Genomic DNA, 16606 nt, shown 5'->3' with positions numbered 1-16606 from the left:
TTTGCTACTAGTGCCTCAGGAGCTTGGTCTCTTCAATCTTCTCGACACCCCCATGAGGATATTACTATAATCTCCACTGGACAGATGGAGAATTGGACGCACAGCTAAATCACAGGTCCACGGCAGAGCCAGGATGTGAATGTGGGCCCTCCAGCCCCCTGACCTGGCACTTCCCTGCCATGTGGCACTGTCTCCAAGGCCACTGCTTTTCCCACCTGCCCTTGCCCTCCCACCCTGTGCCCCAGGCTGATACCCCTGTTAATGATCTTCATGGCAGCCTAAGGGTTGGCCACAGGTTGGACCATGTCCCAAGTGCCCTCCCCACCGTCACTACTCCCAACCGGACCCTTCCAGGCTCTGACATCTCCAGCAGTTGCACAGGTGCACCATCCTGGCTGGCCTGGGCCTCCTGCTCCAGAAACATGAACCCACTCTCCTTTTGGCCAGCCAGTGCTCTAGGTATGATGGGAATGCCTCTGGCAGCTGAAGCATCAGGGAGGGGATAGGGACAAACAGAGACACAGTGAGCGAGAGGCAGAGAGGGGCCCAGTGAGGAAGACGCCAGGACAAGGACAAAATCCTGGCTGAGAGTAAGTAGGTGGGGCACCCATCCTGCCCACAGCTGGGTGGACCCTAGGGACAGAGGGAGGTCCAGGCCCTTTCCAGGCTGCTTGGCTGAATCCTGGGGGACACCCAGGGTTCATGCCTCTCAGTGAGACAGCAGCAGCAGGAGTCAGACTGACCTTCTTCTGGACAGCCCAGGTGGGCTCCAAGGGTGGGAGTCTGGACTCTGCCCAGTGCTACCCCGATCCACCCATTTCCCTGGCTGCAAACCTGGATGAGGAGGAAGGGAAAATACCGCTTCTTGGTGCTTGCTTTGGGCCCAGCCCTGTTCAGGGATTTACACCCTACGTCACTCAAGGCTATCGAGAGCTCTTCCACAAATGAGAGCCTGTGGCTTGGCACAATGACAATACCCAGTAACTCTGGACAGTGTGGACTGAGCCCCCACTGGCGCCCACCCTGGGTAAAGCACTGCGCACATCACCTCACTTAATCCTTACTAAGCCCCTGAGATGGGCTTTTCATCAGCCTCCTTTCATAGGTGACAACTCAGGCTCCGAGAGGTATGGTTGCCCGCCTAGGGTCACACGGTTGGCAAGTGGCGCAGCCAAGACTTCCTCCTAGGCTTCATTGGGCCCTTCTTAGGTCAATGCCAGGCAGGTCACAGGGGCACCTGGATTGTCCCCCCCCACCGCCCACTTCTATCTCTTTGGCACCCAGGAGCAATTCCAGGGTATAGGAATTGAACCTTGACCCAGGCTCCCTGGACCCCATGCAAGCTGGTTCCCCCTAGGTCCAGGGCCATCTCTGAAGGGAAGCCCACCTGCATCCCTCCTGTGTCCTGGCCACAGCATGGCCTGCACAGCCTCAGCTCCTCTGCTCCCCCTCTGAGTGCATCGCACTTCTCCTTGGAGTCTCCAGAGGAGAAAGTCGCTGAGGTGCTCGCAGAGCCTGAGCTCTTGAGTCTGCATAATCCTGAGGGCCAGAAATGTGCTTCCTGGGGTCTAACTTAAATCATTCTTGCTCTTGCAACACCAGCCCAACTCTAAGGAACGGCTATCAACAAGGGGTGATTTTACCCTCCTGGGGACATTTGGCAATATTTGGAAACATTTCTCATTGTGGCAACTTGGGGAATTGCTACTGGAATCTAGTGGGTAAACTAAACAGGAATACCCCTAAATTTCCTAGAGTGCACAGGATGGCCCCCACAACAAATAATTATTTGTCCCAAAGGTCAGTAATGCCGAGATTCAGAACCTCTGATTAAAGCATGGGCTTTGGAGACAGGCAGACCTCAGTTTCAATCCTACTGGCTGTGCACCCTTAGGCAAATGGCTTCACCTCTTTCTGAGCCTCAGTTTGCTCATCACTAAAACTGGCACTAATAGTGGCTCTCACCTCACAAGGTCCTGAGAACTGATCAGACAGCACATATCCCGCACCCTGCTCAGGGCCTGCGTCTTGGGAAGCTCCTGTCAGTGACAGCCATTGTTTTCTTTTCCTTCTTTTCCGTTTTCCAAGGCGAACAGCAGGAAGCAAAGGTCTGGTGGCTGGACCTGGAACTCCCCAGGGGTCAGCCCTCCCCCAGCAGTGCCTGGCACAGTGTGAGCCTACTGTTGGTGTTGAAGGAGAAGCCAAGTTGTTTGTTGTGGACCTAGAGGGAGGAGCCAGAAAGGAAACCTGATCCCAGATGGGCAAAGGTCACCTGAAGCTCACCTAGCTCATTCTTGCCTCCAGCCCAACCCCAGGGAAGCCATGGGGTGGGGGTTGGGGGGCAACCAGGACACAAAACACCCTAATATATATGGCCCCTTTGCTCAAGGATAGGGCACAGATTCAAAGTAGACATCAGGGAGTTGTGGCATATGAGTGGATACAACCAAGACAAGTAGAGATATGAGGGGTGGGGGTGAGAATGGCATTTGGGCCCAGGGAACCGCATGTGCAAAGGCCTGGTGGTGAGAAGGAGCAAGGCTATTTCCCAAACGGTAGTCCAGTGTGGCCAGAGGTGTCCACCTTGGTAGAAAGGGCCCACCCTGATGGGACGATGGACAGGCGTCAGGGCTGGGAACCCGGACATCATCTGGCTTTCAAACTGGGTCCTCCCTCTTCCTGGAGTGTAGGGCACCAGCCTGTGCTCCCTCTCAGCTGCCACATCACCCCCCACCTTGGGAAGAGTAATTGTTGTTTTTCTGTCTCCAGGCCAGACCCCCTCCTTTCCTGATTACCACCTCACTTGCAAACAGGATTTAGGATCTTCCTCTCTCTTAGTCTCTCCATCCCCAGGGGGTTTCACTAGCCCCCCCCCCCCCCCCCCCCGCACCATGCCCATCACAGTCCTGCAGCCCAGCCCCTCTTCTCTACTCATCTGCCCTGATCTCAACCCAGGGTCCTCCCACCTTAACAGGCAGCCCCTCTGTCCCCAGCCCAGCCCCTCCTCTCTCCTGCAGCCCCTCTGCCCCATCTGTCCCCCAAGAAGCCCACTTGATCCTGTCATCCCACCTCATGTAACCACCTTTACGACCTTTCCACTTCTTCAGAAGACCAAAGTCCTAGCCATGGCCCCCTTGCTCAACTCAGGCCTTCTCAGGGATTGCCCCCACTTCCATCCCTTTGGCCTCAGCCGGGAAAAGCTGTTCAGATCCTTCTCATCTCCTCTAGGTTGTCCCCCAAGGGACCTGAGACCTGGAACCCTCTTCTCTGCCTGTTGGAAAGTGATATTTCTTTAGATGAATACAGGGCTAACAGCTTTGTGAGCTCTGCCTGCAGGGTAATGGACTTACTGGGGTCCACTCGGTCCCCAGGCCTTGGGCCCAGAGGACACTCAGTGAAGGGATAAACGAGTAAATGAATGAATGAAGGCCCACAACGATGTTCGGTGTTTGGGAAGGAAACTCGGGCATCTGCGGGGGCGACAGGGAGCTTCCTAACGTAAAGGCAGGAGAGTGATGGACTGGGGGGCCGGTCAGGGTAGGGGACGCTCCCAGAACCCCTTGGCTAGCGACTGGGACCGGGTAGAGCCTGCTGCCCTGGAGTCTTCCCGGCTCCATCTCCGGGGGCAGGCCTGGCGGCGGGCACGGAGCCCGGTCGCGTCCGCTCTCCAGCCGACAGGAAGAGACGGATCTAGGTCTGGCAAGGCCGGCCGGTTGGCCGACGGGGAGTCCCGGGCGCGGGCGCGAGGAGCCGGGGAACCCCTGCCGCTGCCTCCCGGGCCCCAGTGTGCTGGAGTGAAGGGGCTCCCGTTTGGGGCCTGAGCGCCCTCCTTTGTAAAAACAGGACCCTCTCTGAGGGCTGGTGCGCACACTGAAGACGGACGGAGGGTGAAGTGTGCTGGGGAAGGCAGAGATGGCCTGAGACTCTGTGACCCGCACCGAGGTAGGCGGAGACAGCGGACCCCAGGCTCCGAGCTGGAGGGGGCAGGCCTCCGAGGGGCGGGCCCTGGTGGGGGCGGTCCCTGGTGGGCGGGGCCAGAAAGGGGGCGGGGCCGGTCGGCACCTGGGTGAGGTCGCGCCGCCCCGCCCCCTTGCACTTCCGTGTGCGGCGGCGCCGGAGCCGGAGGCAGCGATTGCCGGGAGCCCCTGAGCGACCCCCGGCGTCCGCCCACCGCGTCGAGACCCGGGTCGTGTCTCATCTGCCGCCGGGCCCGCTCGGGTCAGGGCCCGCACCGACCTCCGACCCTCGCGCGCGCCTCAGAGCCGCGCGGGGAGCCAGACCCCAGCCGCCGAGACCCCTGGCGCCTGGCCCCGCGCCCGGAGGTGAGTGAGGACTGGGCCCCGGCGCGGGATCGGGGCTACCCGGAGGGCGCGCCATCCCTCCCTTCCTCCCCCGCCCCCCCGCCTCCGGTTCCCCTTTCCGAAATCAAGAAACTGAGCCGTAGGCGGCGAAAGTCCCGCCGCGCCGAGATCCGCTGGTGCCTGCGTCCCTCCATACGACGGCGGGAGCCGAGGCCCCCTAGTCCTCGGGCTCCCGGCTCCTCTCCCCGACTGGGCGTCCCTAGCCCCTCCGAGTGTCCCTCCCGAATCCCTCTGGGGCCCTCTGTCCGTCGGTCTGTCCCCACTCCCTCTGTGTCCCCCTCTCCGCATCTCCCCAGTCCTGTCTGTCCTTCGTCCCCCGTGTGCCCCATCGCCCCCCTCCCCGCCCCTTGGTCCTGTGCTCCGGGAGCCGCACCCCCAGATCACGCCCGCCGCCCCCTCCGCGGCCCCTGCCTGTCCTGCCGCCTCTCATTTTTCACCGCGGGGCCGAACCAAGCCAGGCCGCCCGCCGGGCCTCGCCTCCAGCTCCGGTGTCCCTGCCCGGCCCGCGCGGCGCCTCCTCCTCGCTCTCTCTTCTTTCAGTCACTCTTTCTTTCCATCTATCTCTGGGCTGGGCTTGGCTCTAGCCTCCACCCCACCTCTCTGCCCTTCTGCCCCCCTCAACCCTCTCCCTTGGGGGCACTTGCCTGGTCCATCGGTCCCCGGCCCCTCCCCTGCCCAGGCGCCATCTCCGACGGGGACCCAGCCAGGTGAGGGGCGGGGGCAGGGGAGGCGGGAGCGTCTTCCCGGTCCGGAGGGAGGCAGGAGATTTGCACTGTCAGAGCAGCCCCTCTTGCTCAGCTCCCCGGCTTGGGGAAGGGGAGAGCCCCACTGAGCCTCCCACTTAAACCTGGGGCTTTTGCGTGAGCAGGGAGGGGTCCCTTCTCTTCTGGCCCCCATCCTGTGCGCATGGACCTTGTCTCCCTTGCTGAGTCGCCTGTGTCTGGGCGAGTGGGTATGTTGTGTGTCTAGATCTGCTTGTGTGTTTTTTGTCACTGTTTCTGGGACTTGCCTGTGTGTGTGTCCTTTCTCACGTGTGGGACTTGCCTGCGGGTATGTGTGTGTCTGGGTGTGTGTCCTGAGGCTCTGTGTGAGTCCTTCCAACTATGTGTGAACCATGTCTTGGTGTGTTCTTTGTTACTAGACTCCCCCTATGTGTTGGATTAAGTATGTGAGTGTTCCTGTGTGTCTCAAGGGTCCTGCGTTGCACACTGGGTGTGTCATGGTGACCCACCAACCATTTGACCTGTTAATCGAGGTAGCCCCCGATATCGGGGTGCCAGTCTACCAGGCTAATATGTGTGTATGAATATGTGCACACACGCATGTAGTTCTGTTCCTCTGTGACTGAGCCACCGTGATCAGGCTGACCTGGTCACCAAGGGAGGGGACTGTTCCCTTGGGTTTCCTTCTTCCTTCTGTGGACTGAGGTGGGGCGTGGCAGACAGACCGGCAAAGGGCAGCTCTGTGTGCGTGTGTGTGTGTGTGTGTGTGTGTGTGTGATGTTGAGGTGTTTGGTCAGCCACTACCTGGCTGTGGGGTGGTGTAAAGGATCCGGTGTGTGACGGGGCTGTGGCTGGGGGTGAGTCCGTGGCGGTGTGGGGTTACGATGTGAGCGGATGACTGGTGGGAGACTCACAGTCTGACTGTATGAAACTGCAAGTGCGTGTGCTCGGGGAGTGACCGTGATTGTGGGGAACTGAGAGTGCCTGGGCATGGGTGTCGGTGGCATTAGGGGGTGTGACAAGGTGTGTGGTGCCTGTGCCCTGGGTGACAGTGCCGGGGGCGGGGTGAGAACCCAATCATGAGCGTGAGGTGGACTGCCAGGGTGTGAGTGTGCACACAGCAGGCCCCAAGCCAGGCCCTGGCTCCTGGGTAGTCTGGGAAGGCCCAGGCCCCATACTTTGCCATCCTCTGCTCTCCCAAGTTGACACACACCGGGGGAAAGTCTTGGGGTTTGTAGTGTTGTAACTAAGACCTCGGGCTCTGGAACCAGAAAAGACTTAGGCTCCAATACTTGCTGGGCATCTTAAGAGCAAAAGATTCAGCTAGGCCTCTCTGAGGCTCAGTTTCTTTATGTGCAGAATGGAGAAGGTCGTCCTGAGGACTGGCGGTCCCGTGTCAGGGGTCCTTTATCACCGCATTGGCCTTTAATGAATGTTCAGCACATATTAAGTCTTATTTAGCCACCGCCTCTCCAGCTGTATGACTCCCATTCTCCTGGGAGTGGGGCTAATGGAAGCCCAGACAGTCACCAACCCAATTTCCTGCCTGGGATGTGTCCATTGATGTTATCTTCCCACCTCCTTGACCAGGCTGCTTGTGGGAGGAAGCAGAGGCTGACAGAGCCCCTAGCACTCAGCCCTGTTCGGCCCCACCCCTAGTTTCAGCAGCAGCGAAGGGATGGGGGGTCATTCCGACCTGTGACTGCAGGGTACTGACACCGTTTAGCTGGCACAGCTAATTGAAGTTTAAATTGAAATTAGAAATAATTTAAAGTACAGACAAAAAGATAAAGCCTGAGGATACATTAGCCCCTAGGGAGTGCTGATGGGGTCTCTAGCTGGGAGAGGGACTCACATCTGGGGAGGGGCATCTTTTGTAGGTGCCTGGCCGGCAGAAAAAGGAGACCAGGGCCTCTTTGCTGCCTTTGCCATCCATTCCTTTCAGGATAATTCTGGGCCTTAGTTTCCTCAGCTGTATAATGGGTACATCAATAATTGAGAATATCCAGAGCTACAAGGTACCAAACAAGGAATGAAAAAGTGTTACTATTCATTTGATACTCCCAATATGAGTCTAGCAGAGGACTGGGCATGTCTCATCATTGGAGCCTCAGAACCACCCAGGGAAATGTGTACCAGCATTCTTCCCATTTTGAAGATGAGGAAAACTGAGGCTCAGAGGAGTTGCTCGAGACCACAGAGTAGGGGTACCTGATTGCTTCCTAGGCCCCCCAAAGCCTGCAGGGTCAGGAACGGCTCTCTTGTGTATGCCCTATGGCTTCCCCACCAGGCTGGAAACACTCGGAGGGCAGGAACACAGTGTTCCACCCCCAGCGTGGAATGGACATATCACCGTTGCCCAGGAAATGTTGGGCCCACTACCCCATTTCACAGAAGAGGAAGCCGAGTCCAGAGAGGCCTGAGGTTTCAGAGCCAGGCAAGGATGAGCTGGGCCTATGTCAGCCATGCTGGGGCTGACCGATGGGGAAAGTCTGTTTGGCTGCACCTCCTGGCTCAGCTGTTTTCTCCTGTCCCTGCAGGTCTGCTGGGAACTGGCCCCGGGTGAGGGCAGCGGGCCTGCTTCTCTGGTGGTGGTTGCGTGGCGGCGGCAGCACAAGCAAGGACTAGGCTCAAGCAGGAGCTGGAAGCCACAGGTAACACTAGGTCCTTTTAGGCGGATGGACAGATACGCAGTGTTCAGGGGCAGCCTTCCTCCTTGGGCTCCTCCCCTCCCACCATAGGGTGGGAGTAGTGGGGTGTATGAAGAGTCCTTGCACTGGGTGTGGGACCTGGGGTCCCAGAGGAGGCAGTGGCTTGCCCTGCCCACCGGGGGTTCCCTGGCCAGACATTGGCTTCTGGCCTGGGGAAGGCTTCGGTCTTGGAGCTTGGAGGCCTGGGACCCATCAGTGGTTCTTGGGGCAAGGAGGGGTGACGCTTTGCTGGACAGTTAGAGAGAAGTGAGCATGTGAGCCTAGGGTTAGGAGTGGATGTATCTGCGCTTCTGTGGCCCCTCGTATCTGCCTCAGGCTGTCCATATCATCACACAAGGAAACAGATTCGCCCTGGCCCCCACAAAGAGTCGGAGACTGAACTGAAAATGGAACTGGGTCTTCCAGTCTTGGCACAACCGAGCTCTGTTCCCCAGTCCCCTCTCCCTCCAACCTCTCTGGGGCCCGAAGAGGGACTCTATATCCCTCTCCCTGCCCTCCAGATTCAGGGGTGAGCTGGGCAGAGCCTCTAAGGAATGTTAGGGGAGGCTGTAGTCTCCCCAAGTCCCCTTGTGAAGTTAGAAGCTCCTCCCTTTGCAAATAGCCTCGCCTCCTTCAACCCCCGTTGCAATGAAAATAGCCCTGGAAGTTACCTACTGAGTGCCTCGGGTCCCAATAATTCTGGGAAGGGGGAGGAGCGGAAGGGTTGCTGAGGGCACCTGGAACCTGGGAAGTGATAGTGGGGTAAGTAATGGTGGTCTTTCCTCAGGAGCCCACCCTCATCAACCCCTGACTCCCACACTTATTGGCTGTGAGGCACCTGTAGGTCCCTGGGGTGCCTGGGAGTAGTCTGATGGGGTCTGGGCTCCCTAAGCCTGGCTGTGAGGAGCAGGAATTCAGGGCCCTCCCTTCTGGGCAGGGGCATGACAAAGACAGGGCCTTCTTTGGGTCTTAAACATGGTGGGGAGGAAGCAACATACCCAGCCTCTCCCAGCTCTGGGCCTCATTCCCTAAGAAGTTCGATTAATTAGCCTTGCAGCCAGCCCACTTTAAACTCCCAAACATCACCTAAACCTGTTGCTGTTGAGTCAATTCCGACTCAGAGCAACCCTTTAAGACAGGGTAGAACTGCCTCATAGGGTTTCCAAGGCACGGCTGGCGGATTTGAACTGCTGACCTTTTTGGTTAGCAGCTGAGCTCTTAACCACTGCAACACCAGGGCCCTGAAACATCACCTACGTAGCCTGCGTAAACATGTGTGTGCTAACACAGGGATACGGAAATGGAGGCTGTGCTTGGCGCATATGCTTGCAGATACAGACCCACGAGTGCCCATGGTGGGTGGTGGTGGGGTTACATACTTGCCTGCACACACATCACACATTTGTACACACAGGTGTTCACATGTATGGGCACGCTCAGACACACACAGACGCTCACCCAGTCTCCACCATCATCCATGCACTCAGACATCTGCCCACACACATCACACTGCCTGTTCTGGAGCCAGGAATGGAGGGTCCCTGGTCAGGGTCACAGCCCAGCCAGGCCAGTCTGTTTCTGGCACCTGAGGGTGAGCTTCAAGGTGTGGCTATGACCACAGGGGAGTGAGGGGCTGGGCCACACTGGGAGGTGAGCTCTGTCCAGGCATTTAACAGGCCCCCCAGGCTGACCAGGGCTTAGTATGGGGGGGCATGGAGTGTGGGGGAGGGCCTTGTCAGCTGTGCTGGCACCGTTAGTAACTGCTGCCACAGAGGAGGAAGTGGGCTGCCTGTGGTCGTGGGGCCAAGGTGCTTGGCAGGCGGGTGGGGGGTCCTGTTGGTCCTTCTGTCCCCCACAGCGTCCATGCCTTGTGGGAGTGGAGTTGCCGGGCTCTGGAGACTGGGAGGCACGCTGGCTGCTCTTCTCCTGGGGGACAGTCTGTCCACTGTCCAAGGCCTGGGCCCAGGGGAGAGGCCCGTCCGTCTAAGGCGTTTCTGGAGGCTGACTTCCTCTGGGCTGCCCAGGAAGTGGTTTCAGAATGGGACTGACCAGCCCTCCGTCCACGGTTTGCCCCGCCCCCGCCTTGCCTGCCGAGGGCAGCCCCATCTGGCCAACGGGTTAGGCTGACTGACCAGGCTTTCCACTGCTGGGGCTGGGTGGCGGGCAGGCAGGTCAGGCCTTGTTGGGGGCTCAAGGAGAGGGGCGGGTTCTGAGGCCGTGAGGTCCCCTGCAGCCCCCACGCCCCAACCCCTCCCTTGCTCTGAGCCTGTAAGCCAGGTTAACTCTGGGCAGCTCAGCCTCCTTGTGAGTGGCCAGCCTGCATCTCTGGAATTTAGCAGCTCCAGGCAGCTGTGTGAACCTGGGCCCTGGCTCTGAGCTCAGCACCTCAGTTTCGCCACCTGAGAAATGGGATATGGTGGTGGTGTAAAGGAAACAACTGATAATGTATGCAAAGTAGCTAGCAGTGTGCCTAGCGCATTGTAAGCATTTAATGGTAGAAACTGTAGTTATGTAAAGCACTTAGCACCCAGATGACGGTAACTGTTCAGAAAAAGGCAAGTGGCCTGAAGACCTGTTATTATTTTTTGATGGGCTGGGGGCTGTCCCAGGGCCAGGTGGCTGCAGAGCCGGCTGAGAAGCCACGTATCTGCCTCCTTCATCCCCTCTCGATTCTGCCTCCAGCAGCAGTGCTGGGGACGGGGAGGGGTTCTGTCGGTTCAATAGGCTCCATGTCCTCTGAGGAGAGGTGCCCCAGGGTGGCAGCTGTGCCCACTCAGCAGCCCAGCCCCCTCCTGCTCCTCTCCCCCTCACTCCCTTTCAAAGGGACAAAAATAGATCTCGTGATAAATGGATGCAGAGAAGGAAATGGTAGTCCACAGCTGCCTGCTGCCCCTTCAGGCTTCCTTTGGCCCCACTCCCCTTCTCTGGCCCCCTGCAGGCCATTGGGCTTGGAGCAGCCAAGGCTGAGAATAAGGGGGTGGGTGGTAGGCCCTCCTGCCAACTTGCCTACCCTTTGAACCCAGGAGTCAGTCTTTGGGTTGGGGAGGAGGTAGACATCAGGGGCTGATGGAGGCTGGAGGAATGGAGGGGGAGGAAGCTGGAAATCCCCCCATGTATACGGGCACATACACATATCCTTGGCAGACGGCAGCTGGCGGCAGGGCCCTGCCTGCCCCAGGGACACATAGAAGGAGGGTTGGACTGAGCTTCAGTCTTCACTATTCGAGGCTGAGAAACTGGGGGTCTTGGGCATTGAAGGTTGGTGATGATGGTGGTGCAGTAGGCAGTAGGCAGGGAGATCGAGGGGGCGGGGCTGGGCCGTGAGTGAGTGAGGGCATCCTGAAGAATTAGGAGCAGGACCCCTGAAGTCATCAGAGAGACTGGGTTTAAATCCTTATTTGACATTTACAAGCTATATCCTCTCAAGGCAGAGCTGGACTGCTTTGAGCCTCAATTGTCTCGTCTGTGAAATGGGTGGGTCAGGAAGTGTCTATCTGAGACCCGAATGATGTGTGTGTGGGAGAGGTGTCCAGGAAGATGAACAGCAAGCACAGATGCTCCCAAGTGGGAAGGAACTTGGCTGCTCAGGGAACCGAAAGGGGTCATTGTGGCTGGGGCAGAGTGAGGGGAGGCAGTGGCTGAGGAGGTCCGAGAGGCAAACCTCTGGTTGTGGGGGCAGAAGGACTGTGGAGCCAGAGGAGGGGAGGGGAGCAGGTAGCAGGCTGGTGCGGAGCCCTGGGGAGGGTGATGGTGGCCAGGACAGGGACGGGGGTGGAGAGAAGAGAGGGTTTCAGGGTAGACACAGGCAGAAATGATGGCGATGCTGTATGGGCAGGAAGGGAAGGATGAAGACCTACCCTTGGTGTCTGGCCTGAGCAACTGGGTGGGCATTGGGGCTGGAGCAGATGAGGAGCTCTTTGGATGGGGGAACATGTTTGAGTGCCCTCCAGAGGCGTCCGCATGGTGAGGTCAGGCAGGCAGGTAGGCCCATGAGCCTGGAACTCAGGAGAGTCCAGGCAGAGAGCAAAGACCTGGGATAGCAGGAGAGGTTCAACAGGCCTTTGGTGGGAAGTTTGAGAGGCCCCGGGTACAGCACTGGGCTGGACTGCGCACGAGAGAAGGCCATCGGCCGTCCTCGCCAAGGTCCCTGCCAAGGGGCCTCTGGAGGGGTGGGCAGGCGGGCTTGTTGTGGCTGGGCCGCTGTTTTCACAACAGCACTGGAAGCTTTGGACCACGTCTATGGCCATGTTGGGTAAACAGGTGCCAAGGCCCAAGGCCAGATCAGGCATCTGCTCGGTGTGGGCTGCGGGTGCTGGGGGCCAGGGGAGACAGGTCACAGGGTCCTCGATTATAAGGGGTAGAGAAAGCATAGAGGTCTCTTGTTGTCAAGGCAGGGGGACTAAGACCCGGAGGGGGTTAGTGGCTGGCTTGGAGTCTGCCAGCTGGTCAGGCTGCCTTTGCCCAGCCTGGGTCTCTTCCCAGAGCAGGGCATCCCTGGGCTGGGTGGCTTAAGAGAACCCCTTTCTCACTGATAGAAGGACGTTTGGGGGCCTCTATGGTTGCCAAGGATGGCTGTAGGTAGGTGGGAGAGGGCCAGATGTGAGGATGATAATGGTGATGGCTTCTGTGTATCATCACTGCTCTGTGCCCTCAGAACAACCCTCTGGGCAGGGCAGGATCCTTTCACTTCACAGATGAAGACACCAGGGCAGCTTGACCAAGCTCGCAGGGCACGCAAGTCAGATCAAATCTGAGTTTAGACTTGTCCAACCCAGCCCAACCTGAGGCCAAGCTCTCCAGGCCCTCTGTTTGCTGCCCACTGTGGGATGGCCCTGGTGGTGTAGTGGTTAAGAACTCATCTGTTAACCAAAAGGTTGGCAGTTCAAATCTACCAGCTGCTCTTTGGAAACCCTAGGGACCAGTTCTACTCTGTCCTATGGGGTCACTATGAGTTGGAATCAACTCGACGGCAATGGGTTTGTTTTGGTGGGATGGCTTGCCACACTCCTGCCTCTCTCGAGGCTTTCTCCCAATCCCTAACATAAGGAGGCACCATTTAAGCCCTGCCTACCTTGTAGGGGTGGCAAAAGGATTATGTGGCCATCTTAACTTCTCCCAAACAGATTGTTCTCAAAGAAATCAGGAAAATCATGGAGCCTCCCTATAGGAGGAGGCCTGTATGGATACGCAGACAGAAGAGCTGAGGAGAGGGCTTGGGGCCCGTGTACATGGGAGATGATAGAGGGGCTGTTCTCACTCCAGTCACATACCCTTGCTCCGCTAGAGGCCAGCTAGGGGCTAGGACCAGAGGGCCCTGTCCACTCCTGCAGGCTACCCTGTTGGCTTTGTGGCTTTGGGTGAACTGCTGCACCTCTGCTCAACGACCTCTGCCCAGCGAGTCTGGAGACTCGATGGAGGTTGTGTGTGGGGTGCCTGGCATGGCCACTCCCACCTGCACAGGTGTCAGCCCATCCTTCCTCCTGTGCACCAGCCCTGTGACTGCCACCTGTGACCCCGGACCTCGTCCTCAGCCTCTGCTGACTTCCCCTCAGAGTGGCTCAGCAGCTGAGCGGGCAGAGGCCTGCCCAGCAATGTGCCTGACCAACCCACTCCTTCCATTACACACTTTGGACTTTGCCCTGGGCCAGGAAGGACTTTCTCCGCCTCCTTCAGCAGGGAGGCCCAGCCTGGCTTGACAGCCAGCTGCTTTTCTGCCCCCTCCTGTCTCCTCTCCCCATCCATTATGCCCTGGGGACTGTGGGGGAAAAGGCTGCATTTGCACTTTGTTGGTGCCAGACCCTAGTCAGGTGTGTGTGGGTCCTACTGCGCGTTAGTCTCTGTGCCTACCTGGAGTGTCTCTGTCCCCGCATGCTCGTTATGTGCTTGTGGCACCCTCTGTGCACACAGGATTGTGCACGCGATCTCTCTGTGATGGGTGTGCTCGTGGGGTATTAGTGTGCTGTGTGATCTGTGGGCCTGACATCTGTGGACATACGAGAGCTGGTGAGTGGGGTGTGTTTCTCTGTAGCGTGTGACTGAGTCACCTTGGGAGTGTGTATGTGCCTGTGGTCACAGCTGTCTGTGTGTGTCTCGGGGTGACTCTCGCTGATTCCATGATTCGCCCTGTGTCCATCCATGTTGGTGTGTGTGTATGTGTGTCCAGCTTGGAGCAGGGCTCCTCGTGTGTGATTGTGTGTGTCCAGCTTGGAGCGGGGCTCCCCATGTGTGACTGTGTATGTGTACATGTGCGTGTGTGTGTCCAGCTTGGAGCGGGGCTCCCTGTGTGTGACTGTGTGTGTGTGTCCAGCTTGGAGCGGGGCTCCCCGTGAGTGACTGTGTGTGTATCCAGCTTGGAGCAGGGCTCCTCGTGTGTGACTGTGTGTGTGTGTGTGTCCAGCTTAGAGCGGGGCTCCCCGTGTGTGACTGTGTGTGTGTGTGTCCAGCTTGGAGCGGGGCTCCCCGTGTGTGACTGTGTGTGTGTGTCCAGCTTGGAGCGGGGCTCCCTGTGTGTGACTGTGTGTGTGTGTGTGTGTGTCCAGCTTGGAGCGGGGCTCCCCGTGTGTGACTGTGTGTCTGGGCTGGTGGGTGTGCCGGTGTATGCACACTGTGGATGAGTATTCTGGGGGAGGCCCTGACGTGCCCCCCTACCCGGCACTCACAGAGGCCCCCTTGTCCTTGCAGGAGCCGGCTCTCTGGCTTTGCCATGAAGGAACCTTTGTTCCCCGCTCGGGGGGTACCGGATCCTTCGCTGTGGCTGAGCCCAGGGCTTCCCCAATCCTCGGGTGATGTAAGGCGGGTGCATGGCGTGAGCTGTGCCACGAGAAGCCTCTACCCTCCCCGACTGTCTGCATGCCGACGGGGGTGGGAGTAATGTGATGGCAGCAGGGTCTGAAGTGCTTTCCCTCGTACCCTCCAGACTCTCCGCTTATGGCAGGATGAGCCTGTGGTGCCCCTACCCATCCCTCAGACCCCAGCCCTCCCCCACAGCCTCCCGCCCCCACTCACTCCCACCCCCCACTTTCACCCCTGCTCGCTGCCTGAGTGGCTCGTGGTCTTATCCTTTTCTGTAATTACATATGTATGTGACTGACCCCACCAGGCTGTGGGCTCCCCCAGGGCAGGGCCTGGTGTGTCTTACCCTGAGGAAGGCTGGGGTAACCTGGGGCTGGGTTGGGCCTTTGGGTACAGAATCATGTTGCCACATGTGTCCGTTTTCCTAAGAAGAGGATTTTTAGGGTGTTGCAGCTCCCAAAAAAGTAAAATCATGCTGCACCACCTCTGATCCCCTTCTCTGCTTCCCGTGGTCTGGGTTGGGCCCAGCAGTGGGCTTTTTGAAATGACCCCAGCGGAGTCTGATGTGATAAGACTGAGCTGGAGGCAGACCCCACCCAGACTGCAAAGCCAGGTACTCGAGCGACCCCACACACCTGCACAGAGTTGCTAGCTTCCGGGGCGGGGAGGGGGAGGATCCCCCAGGGCCCCCTTTTGAAGTGCCTGGAGGGTATGTGGGAGTTCAGGAGAGGCATAGTCTGCCCAGGGAACAGCGTCTGCAAAAACACAGGCTCCAAGGTGAGGCACGTGTTCACAGATGAGCCAGAGGTGGTTCCAGGCGGAGAGGAGGACAGGGCCCCCGAGGACAGGCTGAGGTATGGGCTTTGGTCTAGGGTGGTAGGAGCAGGGGAGCTTTCAAGCTGTGGGGAGGCTGGATGAGGGAGGGACCAGGCATGGTGACAGTGGCCCTGACTGGGAGGTGTTGCTGGGGAAGGGCTGGAGTGAGGAAGAACAGAGCTCTAGGGGGGCAGGGGGATGGAGGAGGAGTCCCTGATGGGAGTTGAGGTGCCAGTCCTGGGGAGGAGCAGATGTCGGGGGGGCATCCCCTGCCCTGGGACCTGGCCACTGCCTGAGGCCACAGCTCCTGGTTCTGTTCCCAGGCCTGGCCTGCTCTCATATGGGTGGGGCACAGACCCTGGTAGAGGGGCCTTGGGAGGAGCTTGCTGGCCTCCTGCCTCCTGCTCAGCCCATTTCCTGGGTTGTGCAACCCTAGACTTGGTTCTGTCTGGGAAGGCCGTCGGGGAGGCCAGCCTCCCAGCCAGGCTCCTACTCATCTGCCTGCCCAGCCTGGCAGCTTCCGCCACGCCCGCCCCCGTGCCCTGTCGCAACTCTGCTGGCGGCCATGCCCCCTCCTGCTGTTCGCACTGCCTCTCGCCCTCCTTCCCTCCCTCCTACGGCCCTGGCTTCATTTCTCCTCCTCCCTCCTTCATTCAAGCCAATGTGGGTGGACTGTGGGCTCCCCCAGGCAGGGCCTGCACCCCTAGGAGAGCCTAGGAGGACACTGATCCCTCTCTGCTCCCCCCCGCCACCCCGTCTTGATTGACAGCAGTGGGCCTTTCATGGCAGGTGGCACGGGCTGGCCCCAAGGCCCGGCAGGTGTGTGTGGAAGGGGACTGCATGAGGTGGCATGTTGGGGACATCCTCTGCTCCCCAAGGGTCTGCTCAAGGGAGGCAGACCCCAGACTCATACCGACCTCAGCTGATCTTATTCGCCCATACTTTGCCTGACCTCAGCCCACCACCTCTTGTTGCTCTAGCAGGTGTTTCTGAGGGAGCCCTCTCTGTGCTCACAGCCCTCCCCCAAGGCCTCTCCTCTGGCCTCAGTTTCCTCTCCTGTCCAGTGAGTATCATCCTGCGTCCCGTGAGGCAGAACCAAACACCAGGGAAGGGCTAGAGTAGAGGAGGCCAGGCTAGGCCTTGGGGCCGCGGGTCCCTCACGACAGGACAGTGGCCTTGGTTTCCCCTCTGTACAGTGAGGAGCTGGGCATGCTGGATTCTGCGT

General features: G+C 58.9%; 1 protein-coding gene and 1 long non-coding RNA gene across 8 annotated transcripts in view; both read left to right on the top strand.

Moving 5' to 3' along the window:
• LOC111750586 (uncharacterized) overlaps positions 1 to 4004 on the top strand; it is a 37312-nt gene extending 33308 nt beyond the window's left edge. For 3 of the 4 annotated variants that reach the window (XR_010318967.1, XR_010318970.1, XR_002785667.2), the window contains exon 4: positions 3844 to 4004. This is a non-coding gene — a long non-coding RNA (uncharacterized LOC111750586). The remainder of the gene's footprint in view (positions 1 to 3843) is intronic. The other variant, XR_010318969.1, reaches the window with a different exon arrangement.
• A 187-nt stretch (positions 4005 to 4191) lies between these two features.
• The window catches only part of PRKCD (protein kinase C delta), a 31897-nt gene continuing 19482 nt past the window's right edge, over positions 4192 to 16606 (top strand). Inside the window, exons 1-2 of one of the 4 annotated variants that reach the window (XM_064274388.1) lie at positions 4192 to 4322; positions 7624 to 7737. The gene's annotated coding sequence lies outside the window, so the exon portion shown is untranslated. Of the gene's footprint in view, positions 4323 to 5155; positions 7738 to 16606 lie in introns of those variants that run through there. The other 3 variants (XM_064274389.1, XM_010589743.3, XM_003410055.4) reach the window with 3 other exon arrangements.

This window comes from Loxodonta africana, chromosome 22, assembly GCF_030014295.1.
Source record: "Loxodonta africana isolate mLoxAfr1 chromosome 22, mLoxAfr1.hap2, whole genome shotgun sequence".
In the NCBI taxonomy this organism is placed as follows: domain Eukaryota; kingdom Metazoa; phylum Chordata; class Mammalia; order Proboscidea; family Elephantidae; genus Loxodonta; species Loxodonta africana.
Note: the sequence above shows the minus strand (reverse complement) of the source record. Positions and strands in the feature narration are given on the sequence as shown.